This window comes from Carcharhinus amblyrhynchos, chromosome 7 (assembly GCF_965287045.1).
Source record: "Carcharhinus amblyrhynchos chromosome 7, sCarAmb.v2.hapA, whole genome shotgun sequence".
In the NCBI taxonomy this organism is placed as follows: Eukaryota; Metazoa; Chordata; class Chondrichthyes; order Carcharhiniformes; family Carcharhinidae; genus Carcharhinus; species Carcharhinus amblyrhynchos.
This window is the reverse complement of record NC_137330.1, coordinates 106,330,209-106,353,533: the sequence shown is the minus strand read 5'-3', so window position 1 is coordinate 106,353,533 and position 23,325 is coordinate 106,330,209. Positions and strand designations below refer to the sequence as shown.

General features: G+C 45.1%; 1 protein-coding gene across 1 annotated transcript in view; it reads right to left on the bottom strand.

Moving 5' to 3' along the window:
* Positions 1–23,325, bottom strand: part of slc16a10 (solute carrier family 16 member 10) — a 110,992-nt gene that overhangs the window by 35,563 nt on the left and 52,104 nt on the right. The gene's annotated exons all lie outside the window — the stretch shown is intronic.

Sequence of the window (23,325 nt, the reverse complement as noted above, 5' to 3'; positions counted from 1 at the left end):
AAATCAAATAACACTGTCAAGAAGCTTCACATAGAAGAGGATGGGTAGTAATTAAAATTCTAAGGTGTTTAAGAAGGGCATCCAGAGAAAGTGTAGGGCTTTGATTTGACTTGATTTATTATTGTCACATGAATTAACATACAATGAAAAGTATCCTGAGAAATAAGACAGTAATTTTTGAGGTATGTATATAGTTTTAAGTTTTGAAATGTTATGACTGTAATTTGTATAGAACTGTAAAAAGTTTTAATTCTGCACTGTTTGCAGTTCATAGACATGTAGATTTGCAATGGTTTATTTGAGATTTTTATGAGTAAAGTATATTTTTGGAAAAAAAGGTGGTTCGGGAAAGGCCACACTATAAGGCCTCTTAACGGAGGCAGATCGAGGGCTCGGGAACTGCAGAATACCTTCGACCTGTGTAACTGTGTGCCAATCTGAGAAATAACAGCACACAGTAATTATTGAGGCGTTTATATAGTTTTAAGTTTTGAAATGTAATTTGTATAGAACTGTAAAAAGTTTTAATTTTGCACTGTTTGCAATTCATAGACATGTAGAGTTGCAATGGTTTATTTGAGATTTTTATGAATAAAGTATATTTTTGGAAAAAAGTGAGGATTTGTGTTCACAAACTAGTCAGACACAGACACAAACTCAATTTACAAGGTAATGGTTGGAATGCGAGTCTTTACAGGTAATCGACTCTTAAAGGTACAGACAATGTGAGTGGAGAGAGGATTAAGCACAGGTTAAAGAGATGTGTATTGTCTCCAGCCAGGACTGTTAGGGAGATTTTACAAGCCCAGGCAAGTCATGGGGGTTACAGATAGTGTGACATGAGCTCAAGATCCCGATTGAGGCCGTCCTCATGTGTGTGGAACTTGGCTATCAGTCTCCGCTCAGCAACTCTACATTGTCGTGTGTCATGAAGGCCGCCTTGGAGAACGCTTACCTGAAGATCAGAGGCTGAATGCCTGTGACTGCTGAAGTGTTCCCCGATGAGATGGGAACACTCTTGCCTGGTGATTGTCGAGCGGTATTCATTCATTTGTTATCACAGCATCTGCATGGTCTCCCCAATGTACCATGCCTCAAGGCATCCTTTCCTATGAAAATCAGCAGGCAGGAGTGTTCTCTTCCTATCGGGGAAGACTGAAGCGGTCACGGGCATTCGGCCTCTGATTTTCAGGTAAGCGTTTTCCAAGGCGGCCTTCACAACATACGACAACAGCAGAGTCGCTGAGCAGAGACTGATAGCCAAGTTCTGCACGCAAGGACGGTCTTAACCAGGATCTTGGGTTCATGTCACACTATCTGTAACTCCCACGACTTGCCTGGACTTGCAAAATCTCACTAACTGTCCTGTCTGGAAACAATACATATCTCTTTAACCTGTGCTTGGCCCTCTCTCCACTCACATTGTCTGTATCTTTTAAGGCTTGATTATTTGTAAAGACTCGCATTCCAACCATTATCTTATAAATTGAATTTGTGTCTGTGTATAACCTGTTTGTGAACACAAGTCTTCACTCACCTGATGAAGGAGCTCGAGACTCCAAAAGCTCGTGCTACCAAGTAAACCTGTTGACTTTAACCTGGTGTTGTGAGACTTCTTACTGTGTTTACCTCAGTCCAACGCCAGCATCTTCACATCACAGGAGAGGTGCTAGGGGCCTGAAGGACAACTATATTGTGGTACTATTATTCCAGAATGGAAATAGGGATGAACCAGGTAATTACAGGCCAATGAGTCTAACATCAGTGGTAGGGAAATTGTTGGCAATAATTCCGAGGGACACAATTAATCTCCACTTGGAGAGGCAAAGATTAATCATAGATAGTCAGCATGGCTTTACCAGGGGAGTTCATGTCTAACAAACTTGATTGAATTTTTTAAGAAGGTGACTGGTTGTGTAGATGAGGATAGTACAGTTGATGTCTTCAGTAAGGCTTTTGACAAGGTCTCTCATGGGACACTGGTCAAGAAGGTACAATAGTTCATAGGATCCAGGGCAATTTGGATCCAAAATTGGCTTAGTGACAAGAGGCAGAGTCTGATGGTCAAAGGTTGTTTGAAAGCCTAGGTACAGTGCTCTACTGCAGGGAGCAGTGCTGGCTCCCTTGCTGTTTGTAATGTACATTAATAATCTAGACGTGGAAGTGGGGGGGTATGATCAGTAAGTTCATAGATGAAATTGGCAGAGGTGGGAACTTTCACAGCATCTTAGAAGCATTTAGCAGAGCATTTGAAACCCCACAGCATACAAGGCTACAGAAACAAACACTGGAAAATGGAATTGGAATAGGTGCTTGATGGCCAGCACAAACATGACGGGTCGAAGGGCCTCTTTCTGTGCTGCATGTCTCTACGGCTTCAGAGAGATTAGCGAACGCACCGTTGAAAATTGAAGTGGTTTACTGAAGGAGTTCCAGAAAACAAGGCCCAGATGGTTGAAAGTTCAGTTATTGAAGGAATAACAAATGCTGCAGAATTAAAGGGGAAAGGTTACGAAGGCAGACAGAGGGAAGCTGCAAAGAAAGGGTGAGGTGAGGCAATGGGGATATTTGTGGACATAGAAGAGGAAAAAACAAGGAGGTGAAAGGTTATTGGGGTTTGGTAGGAATGTGGAGGTGAGGTTACTGTAGCGGAGCAGGCTCAAGGGGCCAAGTAGAACATAGAACATAGAACATAGAACATTACAGCGCAGAACAGGCCCTTCGGCCCACGATGTTGCGCCGACCAGTTACAAAAACAATGACCCACTAGCCTATACCAATCCCTTTTCGTCCATAAACCTATCCAGAGATCTCTTAAACGCCCCCAAAAGTGGCCTACTCCTGCTCCTAACTTGTATGTTCACATGATTTTGAAGGTGTGCCATGGAAGAGAAGGTGGGGGCAGGAGTGGAATGGGGAACCCAATTCACTGAGAGTGGGAACTGAAGGGAAAAGGCAGAATGCCCAATTTTACTCTCCACTGACTTCAAAGATTGTTTCCCCTGGCCCCACAAGGAAAACTTGGGCCTTTGCTAACCAGGCCTTCTCACACCAGCACAACTGACCCATATCTTCTCCACAACCCCTTCACTGCAAAGGTCTCCCAATCCCAACTTCCCTCCAAATTAGTTACCATTCCCTCAGGTCCCTAGCGGCTGATTCCTGACTCCCAAAATCCCAGTCTGGCCTTCCAGCCTGAGCATCTCTGCCAATGGCTTTGGGTAGGAGGCAGGTTGGCAAATTTGAACCAAACCCAGGAGTTAAAATAGGCCAGGCCTCATACCGGCAATTGTTGTGGTCCTAGACCGGCCCTCATATTACTAACCCAAGTGAGCTCCGGGGCTACAACACAAGGTGTGCAGTGGGTAGGACATATTTCAGTGTGACACACCTACTCAATAAGAGTCATGACCTTCTGCTTCACAAAATTTCACTGGTCTCTGGTAATAGGTTCCCTTGAACAGAATGTTTGTGGCTGCCCCATTACAGGAACACTCTTGAAAATATACAAACAGAATGTGCAGGCAAAAATTACATGCATTTGTGTAAACACAGTATGTACAACATACGTACGGAACTCCCAAAACAAAATGTACCCTCATTCCATTGGCAGAGTCCAAGCTTTAGGTTGTGGTAAGTTTGCAACTAATCTTTGACCTTACTGACTGTGCATAAATAATAACTTACTAAATTTCTGGAAGTGACTTCAGAAAAGTTTTAAATGAAATCACTGCAAAACCACATGACATTATACTGTTTACATTATATATATATTTGAGTCCAGGCAACTTTATGATTTGTGCAGTTATATAATTAATACCTAACCACAACATCAAAGAGTCAGGTAATGATTATTATTGAAGTTTAGTATCTGTATATATCCCAAATGCATCAACCATTCTGTGCCAGTGCATCGCAGAAAAGGTAATGAGAGAAAGAGGCTGGAATTTGTTTTAGCTCATGTTTTGGTGGAGGGGGAGGGGGCTTGCTAGGATGCATTGGTATCATTTTAACACCAGGAGCAGTCAGATGGTTGGGTTAACATGGGCGGAGAGGTTGGGGGGGTGCATGGTGGCACTGTGGTTAACACTGCTGCCTCATAGTGCCAGGGACCCAGGTTCGATTCCTGGCTTGGATCACTGTTTGGAGTTTGCACGATATCCCCACCTCTGCGTGCGTTTCCTCCGGGTGCTCTGGTCTTCTCCCACTGTCCAAAGAGATGCACTGGCCATGCTAAATTCTTCCTCAGTGTACCTGAACAGGCGCCAGAGTGTGGTGACTGGAGAATTTTCACAGTAACTTCATTGCAGTGTTAATGTAAGCCTACTTGTGACTAATAAATAAACTTTTTAGTTTGAACTGATATCCAGGCAGAGCGAAGCAGGCCACTCCAAAGCGCGGTGGGATCTAACCTCTTAAACCTGAATTGAGATTGCTTGTATAACCAAGAGCCGCAGCGGGTATGTTGAGGTACGGCAAACAAGTTACAATCTCCCTAGCTCATTCTTCGGGTACATATGGATCATTCTGGCTCCTGGGCACTCACCATGATTCAAAGAATCAGGGCTGATTTACTCCCACCTGGCTGAATACTTTTTTACAAGTTGAGGGTGGGTGGGGCTGAGAGATGGGAAACAAACAGGTGACCCTGCACTGTCTTCATTTCAATCATTCCTACACCTCCTGGCATTATCACAGAAACATTGGCAATTCCCAAACTTCCCAACTTCCAAAGTGAAGGCAGAGTCTTCGGGGAGTGAAGAAAACATGTCCATCAACTCAAGGTGTCACTGAGAAGGTCTAGGACACATGATCTTTGCAATACCTTTACAATACAGGAGGATGACAAATGTTTAGTTATCATGAAAGGCCAATTCCGCATGTAAATAGTGCCGATATTTGCTTTTCCATCTCTATTGGGACATCAGATTAATAATTGATAACACACGCCACTAGTAGAATTTCCTGGTAATCAACTGCAAATATTTTCACAGTGTAGATTAGGACGCAGACTTTTGTTTTCCATTTCCATCCGGAAAGATCATGCAATTCCTGCTTCCAAGTTCTCAGAAAAGGGGACAAGGTTGAATTGAACTGAAGTGATTGATTATTGTCACATGTATTTGGGATACAGTGAAACGTATGGTTGACACCCCAGTGCAGAACTGAGAGAGTGCCAGACTGTTGGGAGCTCCATCCCTCAGATGAAGGGACAAAAAGAGGTCCTCATCTGCTCTTGCAAGAGGACATAGAAAGGTCCCAAGGCATAATTACAAAGAAGTGCAAGTTATCCACAGTTTCCTGGCAAAGATTAATATCCTAACCAACATCACTAAAACACAGATCATTTCATCACCATCACAACTGCTTATGGGAGTTTGCTGAGAGTAAATTGGCCACCACAAATATTACATTGCAACACGGATTATATTTCAAAAGTCTTTAATTGGCTGCAAACTGCTTTGTGTCATTTGGAAGATTTGAAAGGTGTTACATTATTGCAACTCCTTTCCTTCTTTTATTAACTACTACTATGGGTGGGGGTGCGGGGGGGGGCAGCACAGTGTCTAGCACTGCTGCCCCACAGCGCCAGGGACCCAGGTTTGATTCCTGGCTTGGGCGACTGTCTGTGTGGAGTTTGCACAATCTCCCCGTGTCTGCATGGGTTTCCTCCAGGTGCTCCGGTTCGTTCCCTCCCACAGTCTGAAAGACGTGCTGGTTAGGTGCATTGGCCATGCTGAATTCTCCCTCAGTGTACCCAAACAGGCACCAGAATGTGACAACTAGGGCATTCTCACAGTAATTTCATTGCTATGTTAATGTAAGCCTCGCTGTGACACTAATAAACTTAAGAATGTGGCTATCCTGTGTAATCATAGAAACTAGCAGCAGCAATAGGCCACTCGGCCCTTTGAGCCTCTTCTGCCATTCATTTTGATCATGGCTGATCATCAAATTCAATATTCAGATCCTGCCTTCCCCCGCACATCCCTTGATCCCTTTAGCCACATGACCTATATCTACAAAAACATGGAATCATTTCCCATCCCTCAGGACTCACCCTCCATTCTTCCTCCTGCTGCCAAGGGAACAGCTCAGATCAGGAAATACAAGATGGAGCAGGGCAGGGGGAAGGGAACAATTTCAGGGATCATGCCAAGAATAGGGCACGATCCAATTTAAATAACCTGTGGTCACTTGCTTGCTACCCGTCTATTCTCACACCCATCGTAACATCATTGTGCATAGAAGCATTGGGCAATCCCTATCCAACCATCAACTCCACCTTGAACAAGTTATCCAAGCACTTTACCTCACAAAGCAAAATGCTGCAGCTGCTGGCATTCCGAATTAGAAACAGACCAATACTGACAAAGCATTAGCCAGGTTCGCCAGCCTCTCGGCCAGGTGGCAGGTCAGGTGACTATTTCAGGACCAGGACCTGTCTGGAAGATTTTACAGATGTTCAGTTTTCACGGAGGAGCAGAAAAATTGGGCCTAGGTCACACGAACATCATTTTCAACTTTTTAAAATTTAAGCTTGTGGGAGGTTAGTCCAGTTGACAAGATACAAGAAATAGAGACAGGAGTTAGCCACCAGGCCCTTCAACCCTGCCACACCAGTCAATATGATTATGGCTGATCTATGCAGGCTTCAACTCCTTTTCTGTGTCATTTCCCCACGGCCTCTTTCCCTCAATCTGTTATCCACCTCTACCTTAAATTCTTGCAGTCTTTACCACCCTTTGGGACACAGAATTCCAGAGATTCACCACCTTCTGCGGCCAACATTTACTGCCCATTCCTGGTAGACTGATTCAAACAAGTGCCTCCCTTCTCAAGTATCCTCCCAGGCTGCATCCATCTGGTTCACTAACATTCCTTATGAGAAGGAAATCTATCGTCCTTACCCTGGTCTGGCCTCCATGTGATTCCAGACCCACAGCACTGTGGTTGACTCTTGAATGTCCTCCGCAATGGGCAATAAATGCTGGCCCAGCCAGTGACACCCACATCCCACGAAAATATCATAAGGCAGTTTGCAATCGGGTGCAATGTTGTGGGGTTGGAGTCACATATAGGAATGGACAGCAAATTTCCTCCTCTGAAAGAACAGTAGGGCAACACAGTGATTAGCACTGCTGCCTCACAGCGTCAGGGACCCAGGTTTAATTCCGGCCTCTGTCATTGTTTGTGTGGAGTCTGCACGTTCTCCCCCTGTCTGTGTGGGTTTCCTCCAGGTACAAAGGTGTGCAGGTTACATTGACTGGCCATGATAAATTGACCCGAGTGTCAGGAGATTAGCAGGGTAAGTATGTGGGGTTATGGGGATAGAGCCTGTGCGGGATTGTGGTCGGTGAAAATTCAATGGGTCGAATGGCCTGCTTCCGCACTGTAGGGATTTTATGAAAGAACCCAGGAGGAAAAAGAAACAGTTGAGCTTTTACTACAATCTGACAACTTTACCATCACTTCTGCGGAAACTTCAAGATGGCCAATGTGCGACAAATCCAATCTGATGGGGATGAGATGGCTTCAGTGTGGTACACTTCTGCTGGTGGCAGAAGAGACTAATCTGGGTTCTGCTCAGAGTGAAATAGTCATCAGGTGTCGTTGTGAGCTGTTGTGCCAGTGTTCACACCAGCTGCCAAGCTGTGGCCACCAATCATTATGGCAGCATGATGGCAACATCGCCGTGCTGGTGAAGTCCCATTGGCTGTTTTCCTCTGTCATGGGCTTATTTACATTTTAAAAGCAGATTTCAAAGTATCAATCTGCCATGGTGGGTTTTGGGGCTAATCTCATGATTACTAGTCCGTAGCTTAACCAAAACTCTGCCACACAGCAACCAACTTTAAACTGATCACCTCCTGTTCCTCACCCAATCATAGAATCCAATCATAGAATCCCCACAGTGTGGGAGGAGGCCATTCTCATCTTCCACATATACTGCCATTCCTCCAAGGATGTGCAGGTTAGGTGGATTAACCATGGGAAACGTGTGGGGTTATGGGGATAGGGTGGGGGAAGAGGACCTGGGTAAGATACTCTGTCAGAGAGTTGGTGCAGATTCAATGGGCCAAATAGTTTCTTCTACACTGCAGAGACTCCATGAACTCAACCTAATCTTGATTTTTTTTCAGTTAAAAATCATCAATTTTCACCAACTCCAGTTACAATAATACCCTCATTCATGGTTCTAGAATTTTAAATATTTTAAATTTTTAAATATTTTAAAAACGCTCAAGAACAGATTCTTCCCTGCTGCTGTCAGACTTCTGAATGGACCTACCCTCCCTCACATTAAGTTGATTGTTCTCTACACCCTAGCTATGACTGTAACAATACATTCTGCACTCTCCCCTTTCCTTCTCTATGAACAGTATGCTTTGTCTGTAAAGCACGTAAGGAACAATACTTTTCACTATATGTTAATACATGTGACAATAATAAATCAAATCAAATAAATTTGAACTTTAAACTTTAACAGAATAAGACATAGCTAGCAGAGTGGTGTGAAAAATAAACATCCTGCTCTTGTAAAACTGGCAAAGGATTCAGGCAACTGTATTGGTGGAGAGGTAGCACAGTGGTTAGCACTGCTGCTTCACAGCTCCAGGGACCTGGGTTCGAATCCCTGGCTTGGGTCACTGTCTGTGTGGAGTTTGCACATTCTCCTCGTGTCTGCATGGGTTTCCTCTGGGTACTCTGGTTTTCTCCCACAGTCCAAAGATGTGCGGGTCAGGTTGATTGGCTATGCTAAGCTGACTGTAGATGCATAGATTAAAGAGGATTAGTGAGTAAAATATGTATGGATTGGGGTTAGGACCTGGATGGGATTGTGGTTGGTGCAGACTTGATGGGCTGAAGGGCCTCTTTCTGTACTGTATTCTATGATATCACTAGCTCACAGGACAGGCCTGGTCACCAGCACTAAAACACTGAACAATGAAAGGGAACAGTTCATGACTGTTAAAAAGCAGCAGAAGCACGGCTTTGCTGGCCTCTCGTGAGGTCAAAGGTTTTCCTGTGGTGAGTGATGAGTCATGGGTACCTTTGAACATTTCCCTTTTTCACTGAGGGAGGGGGTTGGGGGTGGGGGTGGGGTGGTATATGTGTGTGTGTGTGTGTGTGTGTATATAAAAAACATCCTCAAACCATCCCAGTGATTCCAGCTGGATCGAAGCCCAGAGTCTTGACTCAGGAGAGGATCCGGGACAAGAGATACCTTTATTCCTCACTATGAGGAAACTGAAAGTAACATACAGTACAGAGTGGAAAATGCACAGATCAGCTTTTTCCCAAATCGAATTGATACCATGATCCTCACAAAACCGCTCATCTAGGACAACTAAGAACAGTACAGCAACAGGACAGGCCCTTCGGCCCTCCAAGCCTGGCCGATCACATTATAGAATCCTACAGTGTCCATCGAGTCTGCACCAACCACAATCCCACCCCGGCCCCATCCCTATAACCCCATGCATTTACCCTAGCTAGTCCCCCTAACACTAAGAGGCAATTTAGCATGGTCAATCCACCTAACCCGCACACCTTTGTCCTATCTAGACCAACCGCCAGTATCCCTCGGTACCCGTATGTTCACGTGTCTATCCAGATAAGTCTTAAATGTGGCCTATGTGTCTGTCTCAACCACCTCACTTGGCTGTGCATTCCAGGCCCCCAACACACACTGTGTAAAAAACTTGCCCTGCACATCTCCACTGAGCCTTTCCCCCCTTACCTCTAGTTTGAAGAATAGAATTAAATTCTATTTAATAACCTTGACTTTTCAGGCTAAAATAAACAAATGCTTCAGTTTTATCATTTCAATAAGACAAAACAAGTAAAAGGGTGAAGCGTAAAGGTTTATTTGTGGTAGAGTGTGGAACATTTCTGCTTTCATTAAGATCTAACACAGGACAATTGTTAACGTTGCAAGATTTTTTTTAAAGATCTGCAACCCACAAGGGAGGCAGATATATAGGAACATCACCGTCTGCATGCAAGCTACCCTCTAAGGCACACACTATCCTGACTTGGAAATATATCAATGCTTCTCCACTGTTGCAGGACCAGAATCCCTGAATTCCTTCTCTAACAACACTGTGGGTGTACCTATACCACAGGAACTGCAGCTCTTCAAGGAGGTAGCTCACCACCATCTTCTGAAAAGCAATTAGGGATGGGCAATAAATGCTGGCCTAGGCACTGAGGCCCACATCCTGTGAATGAATAAACAATCCCAATAAAGCCTAATCGCTAGTATACTGTGGGAATCACAGCATTCGGATGATACGGGTGGCACAGTGGTTAGCACAGCAGCAGGGACCAGGGTTCAATTCCAGCCTCGGGTCACTGTCTGTGTGGAGTTTGCACATTCTCCCCGTGTCTGTGTGGGTTTCCTCCAGGTGTTCCGGTTTCCTCCCACAATCCAAGGATGTGCAGATTAGGTTGATTGGCCATGGGAAATTGCCCCTCAGTGTAAGGGGGAGTAACATGGTAAATACGTGGGTTGGTGCAGGCTCGATGGGCCGAATTGCCTCTTTCTGCACTGTGGGGATTCTATGATGCTTCACTGCAGAACCAAGGCACCATCAGAGATGACAACTTTGGGCGGAGATGTTAAAGTCCAGGCCCCATCTTCCCTCTCAGCTGGGTGTAAAGGTTCCCATGTGAACAATTTGTAAAAGGATTCTCCTGATGGTCTGGCCAATACTTATTCCTTAATCAATGCCCTTAACAGATGATCTCTTCATTTCCATCATTGCTGTTGGTGGGTTCATGCTCTGTGCAAATTGATTAGAATCACAGAATCCCTACAGTGTAGAGAGGCCGTTCAGCCCATCAGACGTGCACTGACCACAATCCCACCCAAGCTCTATTCCCATAGCCCCATGTATTTACCCTGCTCATCCCCCTGGAACCTCAGAGTGCGGGCAGATAAGTGGAGCTGAGTCCATAAAAAGATCAGCCATGACCTTATTGAATGGCGGAGCAGGCTCGAGGGGCCAATGGCCTACTCTGGCTCCTAGTTCTTACGTTCTTTTGAAACCAGAGCACCAGGAGGAAACTCATGCAGACACGGGAGAAGGTGCAAACCCCACACAAACAAACGGTCACCTAGGGCCGGAACGGAACCAGAGTTCCTGGCGCTGTGAGGCAACAGTGCTGACCACTGTGCCACCCAGGAACGCGCTTAGATTCTGTGCCTGTGTCTCAGGAAGGGGAAATGAACTCAACAGAGCAGATGTATTGCTGCTGAAGCAGACTTTTAACTGGACCGTATACATAGAATAGTTACATGACCATCTGATTAGCTATTTATATAACAGCATTCAGGTCCTATGCAAATTTTACCCATACATACTGATTTGACTACAACAGGTTTGACTAGCACCTGAAACTTCTGCACTTATCTAATCTACAGACTAAAGATACTGCTGTCTGCCTTCAAGGTAGCTGGGCTTCAAACTCCAATTTGAAGTTCAATATAGCAACACAGCTTCTACCTTTAACCCAGTTTATTCTGAAACACATTTATATTTCACTGCTACTCAGGATTAATTAGGAATCTATAAAATCATCACACTTCACATAGCTTTCCCCATCAATGTGAATCCTCAAATGCAACAAGAATAACAGTAATTTCTTGTGTAGCATCCAAAAATAAGTACAAATTTAGGATTATGGTGCTAAAATGACACTGTTGGGTACTTTGTGCTTGTCCCTCTATTACTTTATTGGAGACAATGGGCTAAAAATGTAATTTAGCCAAAAAGACATATGGCTTGAATACAACTTCTAATGTCCTGTGCCTAGGGCAGCAGTAAAAGCTGAAAAAGCTAAGCACGACCTCTTAGAAGGGGGGCAGACTCTAACTGCAGACACTGGGGCAGGAGGGAGGGAAATGGCTGTGAGGCTTGCAGATGCTGCTTCAGAAGTTCTAGTGCAGGCAGTGGACAGGTGGAAGGAGATCCTGCTCTCTACTCTAAGCCCACTCCCACTCGGTGACAGAGAGCACTCCTCTGCCCCGGTGTGCCAGTGAGAAGGAATCACAGCGGAGGAAGCCGATGTGGCGAGATTAGTTTCCAGGTCATGCCCTTGATGCTGAAAGAAATCCAATAACCTCACCGGTGTGGTCAAGCTCTGTCAAAAACTATATTCCCCTTCATTCAGTAGCAGCAATGTGTACTATCTACAAGTTGCACCGCAGTAATTCACCACAGATCCTTAGACAGCACTTTCCAAACCCATGACCACTTCCATCTAGAAGGACAAGGACAACAGATTCACGGGAACACCACTACCTGCAGGTTCCCCTCCAAGCCACTCACCATCCTGACTTGGAAATAGATATCATCGTTCCTTCACAGTCGCTGGTTCAAAATCCTGGAATTCCCTCCCTAACAGCATTGTGGGTCAACCCGCAGAACATGGACTGCAGCAATTCAAGGAGGCAGCTCACCACCTCCTTCTCAAGGACAACTAGCGATGGACAATAAATGCTGGCCAACCAGCATGCCCCATGTATGAATAAAAAATAAAATTCCACGTTCACACCACCACCTTGCACACATCGCCGTTATAATCCGTATCTCACACCTGATACTCTGTATAGGAACCATTCCACTGAATGCATTCTCTAAATGACTCATGGGGTGTCACTAGCACATTCCCTGCTTTCTCGCAGAAGGTGTTGCACACAAGATCGCTCCACAACAAGAGAGACCAAATCCGTCAATCTATCCTCACCCCCACTGAAGAAAGCGTATCAACCACCATGGTTGAACGACTGGTGATGCTGAAGAAAATCATAGAGTAGAATCCCCACAGTGTAGAAGGAGATCATTCGGTCCATCGAGTCTGCACCAACAACAATCCCATCCAGGCCCTATCCCACATATTTACTCCACTAATCCCTCTAACCTATGCATCCCAGGACATTAAGGGTCAATTTAGCACAGCCAATCAACCTAACCTGCGTATTTTTGGAGCATGGGAGGAAATTGGAGCACGCAAAGGAAACACACGCAGACACGGGGAGAACACGCAAACTCTGCACAGACAGTGATCCAATCCTGAAATCGAGGCAGGAGTGCTAACCACTGTCACTACGCTGCCCCAAAAATATCACACAAGATCTCTTGACGTTATAGCCTTTTTTTCCCCCTCAAGACCTCTGCCACACCATACACACTGCATGACAAATTGCAGCTGATTTCACCAGCTTTTGCTTACTGTGTTCACCATTCACACTAAAAGACAAACCTTTCACCTTCCAAGTGGCAGAAGATACAGCGATACCTTACGCATTTCAAGAGAAGTCAATCAGTATTTCTGAATTTCCTCACACACTAGCTTATTTCCATACACATGGTGTGCTATAGGGAAGGCTAAGACAAGGCGCTTGGCACGTGGAGTATCAGAAGCTAAAGGAGAAGGTTAGGAAGAGCTGGGTGCCAGCTCACTGTAGGCCTTTAGAGGATTCAGGTGCCAATAGAAGATCCAGACTATCAAAGGTCAGCAACTTCATTCAGGGATTCACAAAACATCTTGTCTAACATGGAACAAATGATCAGCTCCATCCAAAGCACCGTGGGTGATAATTCTCACTGAAGCTCAGATGCAGCTACTCTGCACGGACACTTCCATTCATGGGATGTGGCCATTTATTGCCCAGCGTTAGCTGTCCCTGAGAAGGTGGGGGTGAGCTGCCGCTGCAGTCCCTGTGATGTAGGTACACCCTCAGTGCTGTTAGGGAGGGAATTCCAGGATTTTGACCCAGCAACAGTGAAAGAACAATGAAAAATTTCCAGTTCAGGATGGTGAGTGACTTGGAGGGGAACCTTCAGATGGTGGTGTTTCAATGTATCTACTGCTCTTGTCTTTGGACGACAATCATGGTAAGAAGTCTCACAACACTAGGTTAAAGTCCAATCAGTTTATTTGGAATCATGAGTTTTCGGAGCGCTACTCTTTCATCAGGTGAGACCAGGAGCTCATGATTACAAATAAACCTGTTGGACTTTAACCTGGTTTTGAGAGACTCTTACTGTGCCCAACCCAATTCAATGCTGGCATCACTATATCTTAGATGGTAGTGATCATGGGTTTGTAAGACGCTGTCAATGGAGTCTTGGTGAGTTCCAGCAGTACATCTTGCAAATGGTACACGCTGCTGTTACTGTGCATCGGTGTGGAGAGATTGAATGATTGTGGAAAGATTAGCAATCAAGCAGGCTGTTCTGTCCTAGATGGCGCCAAGTTTCTTGAGCGTTGCTGGAGCTGCTCCCATCCAAACAAGTGGGGTGTATTCCATCACACTCCTGACTTGTGCCGAGTGCAGATGGTGGATGGGGTGGGGGTGGTCAGGAGGTGAGTTACTCACCACACCATTCCTAACCTTTGACCTGCAATGGTAATGCCATTGAACTTCAATGGGCAAAGGTCAGATCCTCCCTTGTTGGTGATGGTCATTGCCTGGCACTCCTGTGGTGTGAATGTCACTTATCTCTTGTCACCCTAAACCTGGATATTGTCTAGGTCTTGCTGCTTTGGAACATGAACTACTCCAGTATCTGAGGAGTCACAAATGATGTTGAACAATCAGCAAACATCCTCACTTCTGACCTTACGATGGAAGGAAGGAATGAAGCAGCCGAAGGCGATTGAGCTTAGGACACTACCCTGAGGAACTCCATTCCCATTGACTCCAGTTTTGGTTGGGCTCTTTGATGCTACACTCAGTTAAATGCTGTCTTGATGTTTGTGAGCAGGTTATTGCTGAGCGAGTGCCCCCGACAGCACTGTTGATGACCCCTTCCGATACTTTACTGATGATTGAGAGTAGACTGATGGGGTGATAATTGGCCAGGTTGGATTTGTCCTGCTTTTTGTGTACAGGACATGCTCGAGTAATTTTCCACATTGCCAGACTGATGCCAGTGTCATAGCTGTATTGGAACAGCTTGTTCTTGCGCAGAGCGACAGGTGCTGTGGAGGCAATGTCCCAAGAAAGCAGATCTGGCAGCTTCTGTGGAGAGAGAAACAGAGCTAACATTCGCAATCTCTCAGCCATACACACTCAAACGTTAGATTTCTCTCTCCACAGATGTTGTCAGACTGGCTGAGTTTTTCCAGCATTTTGTGTTTGTAATTCAGATTTCCTACATCTGCAGTATTTTGCAATTATTCCAGCAAGGCAGCCTTGAGTCAATTCTTGCTGTCCTACCAGCTGCTCTGCCTGTGACGTGAACAGTGCCACACTGGACCAGACAGATTCCAGCCTACACAGAGATTCTCCACGGAACTGTCAGCCCCCCTAGACCCCGCTCAAGGTCAGCCACCACAGCGATCCAAAATGTCCTCAACAGCAGCCTTCCACCTCTCACGCATTTCAGTGGGGTGCCAGAGGGGGAGAACCCACCAGAGTCTCAGGGCAACTTGAGAAGATCAATAAATGGCAACTTTGGCAATCGCCAAACAAATAAAATTAAAACAAGAGAGTGCTGCTTAACGCAGCAACAAACAGCAGGTTCTAGCCTCAGGTTATTGATGACTCAGCCTCCCAGGCTCATAAAAGTCATTAGTCATAAAATCTGCCACTGAGCCTCTTAAGGAATTGTCATCAATCACACAGACTTTGTGAAGGATAACCCTCCCATTCTACAAGAAAATGGTTATCAGCCAACCCAACTCGGTCCTCAGTCTTTATCTTGGTGACAACTAAAGTTAATCTCTCAAAAATGAAGTTAACCTGCCAAATGAGTCAAACTCATCCCACCCTGCCCCCCTTTAGATGTTCATTAAAATCACTCAACATGTTCCTACATTAAGTTACTGCACAACAAATAAGTCAATCTTTAGATGTGAATTTTTATTTGCTTTGGAGGGTTACATTCTTACAAAAAAAACTTTTGAACTGTAAGCTATTGTAACTACTTCAGTTCACTCTCATCTGAATTCCTCCATTTCTCTTCTGCTCTTTCCTTCAGCTCTCTTGTTCTATGAATGCTGTGAAAATCTCAAAATTCCCTTCACCCTCATGAACTTCTCCAGTTCAGATCTCTCGTTTTCAAAGCAGCAACTATGTAGTTTCATGCCAGCTGCTTTGTAAGCAAACAGGAAATACTTGCAAGACTTCTTTTAAAGTGTATTTATTAGTGTCACAAGAAGGGCTTACATTAACGCTGCAATGAAGTTACTGTGAAAATTCCTATTGAATTTCTTCCCTTAAAAAACACATGCGTGCATTTAAATCAATGATTAAATTCTGTACCATTCATGTTCAAAGAAGTGAAATTTTAAAAATACAAAGAAAGTTTAAATGACTGAACTCAATGGCAGGAAAGAAACAATAAAATATTTTGTTCAGAAAGTTACTAATTTTGCAAATCTACAAACTACCTATAATCAAAAACAGTGAGGTTAGAACAAAGAACAAAGAAAATTACAGCACAGGAACAGGCCCTTCGGCCCTCCAAGCCTGCATCGACCATGCTGCCCGAATTAACTAAAACCCTCTACCCTTCCGGGGACCATATCACTCTAATCCCATACTGTTCATGTATTTGTCAAGACTCCCCTTAAAAGTCAGTATTGTATTCGCATCCACTATCTTCTCTGGCAGCGAGTTCCAGGCACCCTCTCTGTAAAAAAATTTGCCTTGTACATCTCCTTTAAGCCTTGCCCCTCGCATCTTAAACCTATGCCCCCTAGTAATTGACTCTTCCATCCAAGGAAAAAGCTTCTGACTATCCACTCTGTCCATGCCTTTCATAATATTGTAGAATTCAATCAGATAACCCTTCAACCTTCGTCGGTCCAGTGAGAACAAACCAAGTTTCTTCAACCTCTCCCCATAGCTAATGCCCTCCATACCAGACAACATCCTGGTAAATCTCTTATGTACCCTCTCCAAAGCCTCCACATTCTTCTGGTAGTGTGGCGGCCAGATTTGAACACTATATTCCAAGTGCGGCCTAACTAAGGTTCTATAAAGCTGCAACATGACTTGCCAATTTTTAAACTCAATACCCCATTGACTCAAAGGTTGGTTAGCTCAGTTGACTGGATGCCTGGTTAGTGATGCAGAGTAACATCAACAAATGTGGATTTGATTCCTGTACTGGCTGAGGTTATTCATGAATCGAATGCCTTCTCAAACTTGCCCTTGCTTGAGGCGTGGTGATCCTCAGGTTAAATTCCCCTCAGAGGAGGCAGCAGCCTGTTGTCATCTGGGACTATGGCGACATTTACATTTTTCTTATACCTCAACACTTATGTGGCAGAACACAAAGAGGATTGTAATCACTGCAATGACTGGGCACATTTACGGAATAATAGACAGTGCAGATTTTTGAGTTAGTTGCTTGCCACATGAGATGTGCTCTGCAACCATTTCCATCACTCATCTGCAGCTGCATGACATTGCTCAAGGTTAAATCAGTCCTGGCATTGTGAAAGGGCACACAAAACAGCTCCCCCAGTATTTATTTTTTTTTTGTGTGCACAGTCACGATGATAGCCCGGACACAATAGTGACAAAGGTCCAGGTTCAACAGAACCTGTGACGTACACACACATGCTACACCTGCACCAAAAATCAAAGAAGTAGCATTTAAAAGTTTATGAAAGCTTTTCTAAAAATGTGTTTAGAAGCATTTGAAACTATAGAATACTCATCTGCCTTTCAGCTGAATGTTAATAGGCCTGTTTCCAGCTTACGTCAGGGGAATACATCATTGCTCAGAGAGTGTACCTGACTACATGACCTCACTGGATGATGATGAAAGTCATGCTGCAGCCAACGAATGAGGTAAGGTGCACTTCTCAGCACGATCAACAGCAGATGCGGTAAATGGGATAGGTCATCAGCTTGTGTCAGTGAGATGAGAGACATGGAGCACATCCACTGGCCAGGAGGGAGTTTCAAGTGATGAAGTGAGACTGATGGCTGAAGAGACCAGTTCAGGAGAAACCATGGTTCTGCCACAAGTGGCTATTCAGTGTCACTGCGAGGGTTGCTATTTTCAGCAATGGCACTGCTTGTCAAGCTGCTGTGGAACCACTGATAGAGTCATAGAATCCCTACAGTGCAGAAGGAGGCCACTTGGCCCATCAAGTCTGCATCGACCACAATCCCACCCAGGCCCCATCACGATAACCACATGCATTTACCCTAGCTAATCCCCCTGACATTACGGGGCAACTTAGCCTGGCCAATCCACCTAACCTGGACATCTTTGGACTGTAGGAGTAAACCAGAATGCCCCGGAGGAAACTCACGCAGGCACGGGGAGAATGTGCAAAGTCCACACAGACAGCGACCCAGGTCGGGAATCGAACCCAGATCCCTGGTGCTAACCACTGTACCACCCTCAAATTATCATGGTGCTGTACGCCAACCCACAGGTAAAGTGGCCTTTTCCCTCTGTTTCTGGCTAATGTCACCCACCTACAGAAATCAATGTTCAGAGCCTCACGTCATGCTTGAAAGCATCCTTGAAGTGCAGCTTTAGCATCTTATTGTTCTTCTGACTCCAGCTATCTCCCTGTACGGAATATTCTTGGGAATGCACCTGTCTTTCTTCCTGTGATGTTTCTTCAAGGGCTGGAAGGAGCTGTTGTGGCAGGATAGGAAGGGGGCAGGCGGTGATGTGTTGGAAGGTTTCTGGCCCATAAACATTTTCTATGCAATTGGAAAGAAGACTATCTATTCCAGAGTGACTTGCTGCAGTCTCTGTCAGGTCACCCAAATCCTAACACCAACTTAGTGCACAGAGTCTTTCTAATACATCAACACTGAGGATCCCACAGCTGATGGAGAACCTCACTATGTATCTGACAACTGGGATCCCATTTAAAGCACAGTGGGTTTCTGGACCACCTTGCTCCCAGAGGGGCCTTGAAGAACCTGGCAGCAGATGTGGAGGATGGATAGAGATGGTAAATCTGCAATTCCCAGTTTATCGCCACAGAAACAAGATTCAGAGTTTGGCACACCAAAACCCACATTCCCATTGCCATCTGACACCATTCCTTGGTTCCCCACCCCCGCCCACTCACCCATCATGTAAACCAGACTCCCATCCATTGACTCTGTCCACACTTCCCGCTGCCTCGGCAAAGTTGCCAGCATAATTAAAGACCCCACGCACATTCTCTCTTTTCCACCTGCTTCTGTCGGGGAAAAGATATAAAAGGCTGAAGTCACGTACTAACCGACTCAGCTTCTTCCCTGCTGCCATCAGACTTTTGAATGGGCCTACCTCGCACTAAGTTGATCTTTCTCTACACCCCAGCTACGACTGTAATGCTACATGCTGCAGTCTCTCGTTTCCTTCTCTATGAACGATATACTTTGTCGGTATAGCGCAAGAAAAAATACTATTCACTGCATACTAATACATGTGACAATAATCAATCAAATCAAATCCCACCGCCCATTTGGATTTGCAAATGTGTGAGGGGGAAGAGGGGGAAGGGGGGGAGAGGGGGAAGGAGTAAAGAATTGACATTAGAACACATTGCTCCGCTGTGGAACTGGCACTAAGAATGAAGGATAGAGCATCTGCATTTCAATAGCACCTTTGGTGACCTCAGAATATCCTGAAGTGGATTACAGTTACTGAATAAAAATAGCACAATCACTGTTGCAATGTAGGATGATATAGGCATGGTGAACATAATACAGCCCTCAACATATAAATTTCTATAGTTTGAACAAAGGTTACCAGATTGACAAAATTAATTATACATCACTAACTGTGACAATGCATTCTGAAAGTATAAATCAAACATAGACAATTCTCAGGCACGACTGCAGCGCAAAAAAAACTTTAATCATAGAATCCCTACAGTGCAGAAAGAGAGCCTACACCAATAACAATCCCATTTAGGCCCTATTCCTTTAACCCCACTCCCTGTACTTACCCCACTAATCCCCCGATACTAAGGGGTAATCACCATTGGAATGATACTGAACATATCACTAAATAAAAATCTCTTCCCAGCTGGGCGAGACTAGAATCATGGTAATGAGATGTGCGTTCAGGAATGGCTTTTTAAACGGCAGTATAACAGCACACAGACTGCCTCACACAGACCATGCATTACTACCGTAATTCACGATCAGCAGCATAGATGCGGGTAATATTGTCTCATGCAGATATGTCTTGCACTACAGAAACAGATTGCTTTTCAAAAGGTGTCTTTGGGAAAATCTGCTGCCGTTTTTTTCTAGGTTGCAAAAGTAATTACCTTCCCAAAATACTTCATTGACTGTAAGGTACTGAGAAAGGCACTCTATAAATCCAAGTCATTTTTCTTATTGACTTCACTGCAATATCTATTACAGTGCTAGAACTGAATCCCCAAGTGAACTGGCAAACGTGTGTATATTTCTCTCCTCTTATGAACCTTGGCCACTAAAGCTGACCGTTCCGGTTCAGTGCCATTACACCAGGGGATCGTAGTGGACTGGTGCTCACCACTGCCTATCAGAATTCCCAGGGTCAGGTTAATTACACAATATTGTACTCCCGGTTACTCCGGGAACGCACACTGTCTCATTCAACTGGAAATTGGAAAGTGGCTCAATTACACGCATTTAAAGTTTATTTATTAGTGTCACAAGTAGGCTTACATTAACACTGCAGTGAAGTTAGTGTGAAAATCCCCTAGTCACCACACTCCCAGTGCCTGTTCGAGTACACTGAAGGAGAATTTAGCATGGCCAATACACCTAACTAGCACATTTTTCAGACTGTGGGAGGAAACTGGAGCAGCCGGAGGAAACCCATGCAGACACGGGGAGAACGTGCAGCCTCCGCACAGAGAGTGACCCAAGCTGGGAATGGAAGCTGAGCCCCTGGGCCTAGAGGTAGCAGTGCTAACCACTGTGCCACCACTCACTGACTGAGGCCAGCAGTAGGCCCATGGCAGAAATATCTGCTGGTTTCTTTCGGATGGTGCCAGTGAGCTGCAGGTTCCCGTTCAGGCAGAATTCCAGCTTTGGCTAGAGGATGGGGAAGGAAGCCAAATTTGGCTGGCTGAGACTCTGAGTTGAGGTGTGGGTGGCAAGCCTTCAAGAACCATTGGGCAAGGCTGTATTTACCCACATTTTCCTGAATGCAGGCGGCCCAGCAACAGCTGTGCTCAGAGAAGCCCAATTTTGCACAGGATTCCCTTGAGCACCAGAAGACACTGGAGCAGAAGTAGACCATTCGGCCCATTGAGCCTGCACTGCCATTCAATGAGATCATGACTGATTCTGATGTGATGATCCTCAACACCAGTTTCCTGCCTTACCCCCACTTCCAAGGTCAATAACTCTGACAGTGCAGCACGCCTTCAGCACTGCGCTGGACTGCCAGCCTGGAGAGGGCTTAATCCTACATCTTCCGACTCAGGTGTGGGTGATACCAAATGGGGATTCCCTTGGATGTTTGCATAAAGATGTGCATGTTATTGATGTTTTTCTCTTTTAATCCACAGGTGCTTCAGTCTGCCTTGTTGTCCAACAAGGCGCACACACGCGATGGGTCGTACCAGGGCTGCTCTTGGATGTTTCGAGAGTAGCCTAGTGCTTCATGTCGTTAGTGTGTGCTTAAACTGGACCAGGTGCTGGGCAACATGACAGCTCAGTGACTATCACTGTTTGCTGTGCAGACACATGGATTTGGGCCAGTGTCTGTGGGAGTTTGCACATTCTCCCCGTGCTTGCGTGGGTTTTCTCCGGGAGCTCCGGTTTCCTCCCACACCCCAAAGATGTGCTCTTAGGCTGATTGGTATAACAAATTGTCCCTAAATTAGTCTCCCCTCAATCTGGTTTCCAGTGTGGAATGCCATAAGCATAGACATGGGTCATGGGTGGAGAGGGGACTCACAATGTTGAAATGGCGGCGCGGGCTCGTTGGGCCGAAGGGCCTGTTTCCCGTGCTGTGTTGTTCTTTGTTCTTTGAGTCACCAAAGGGTTAACGTAAACAGCCTCTGCGGATTGTGTGGATAAAAAAGCCTAAATGAGCTCTCTTCATTCGAGTTTTATGGAGAATAGCTATCTTTTGAGACACTCTACAATTGTGGGTGGGTGGGCAGGAGAAGTGAGAAACATTCGTGACTTACAATTCCTTGGCATTTGAGGTATAATAAAAAGGTGCAATCTAAACCTGACACTTCCTTGTTCTTGATACATCAATCACAATCCTAATTACATCCTTCACTTGTTTTACTGCATGTAAACAAACTGGTAAACAACACGTAAGCAAATATATTAAACTGTAACCAACCAGCTCTTGTTAAAAGGCAAAACTTGGTTTGGTTTTAAAGGGCTGGTGACAGAGTGGTTAGCACTGCTGCCTCTCAGTGCCAGGGACCTGAGTTATAGAATCATAGAATCCTACAGTGCAGAAGGAGGCCATTTGGCCCATCATGTCTGCACTGACCATAATCCCAGCCAGGCCCTTAACCCCATGTATCTACCCTACTAGTCCCCCTGACACTAAGGGGCAATTTGCCATGGGCAATCAACCTAATCCGCACATCTTTGGACTGTGGGAGGAAACTGGAGTACCTGGCGGAAACCCATGCAGACACAGGGAGAATGTGCAAATTCCACACAGTGACCCAAGACCAGAATCAAACCCGGGTCTCTAGTGCTCTGATGCAGTAGTGCTAACCACTGTGCCACTTTGCCGCCCCATTCTGGCTTTGAGTGTCTGTGTTTGCACTTTATCCCACAGTCCAAAGATATGCAGGTTAAGTGAATTGGCCATGCTAAATTGCCCCTTAGTGTTCCAGTTGTAGGTTAGGGGAAATTGCAGGATAGATATATTGGGTTAGAGAGATAGGACCTGGGTAAGGTGCTCTGCCAGGGAGATGGTGCAGACCTGATGGGCCAAATGGCCTCCCTCTGCAAAGTAGTGATTCTATGATTCCATGAATTAAATCTAGTGTAGCCTTTGTGTATCTGTACCTTTATCTTCATACACAGCCTCCTTTCCAAGATTACCTATATCAGCACTTTGGGTTACAAAGTGCATAACAGAAATAACGGCCATTAAAAATAAATTGCTGAGGGGGTGATTATTGAAGTGGACTTGATAAGGTGCTGCTGGTTTTATTAGGTGTGGGAACCTACTTCATATCCCACTATCAACGACATCAATCTGTATCAGTAGCTGTCTGCATTTCCTCAGGAACTTCAACCCAGTTTTATCAGCAAAAACAAAAAAAATTATGTTGCAATGGACCTACTTCAGTAAAACAATGAACACAATTCTTCAGATTACAAAATGAGTCTTCATAAAACAAGCCTTCATA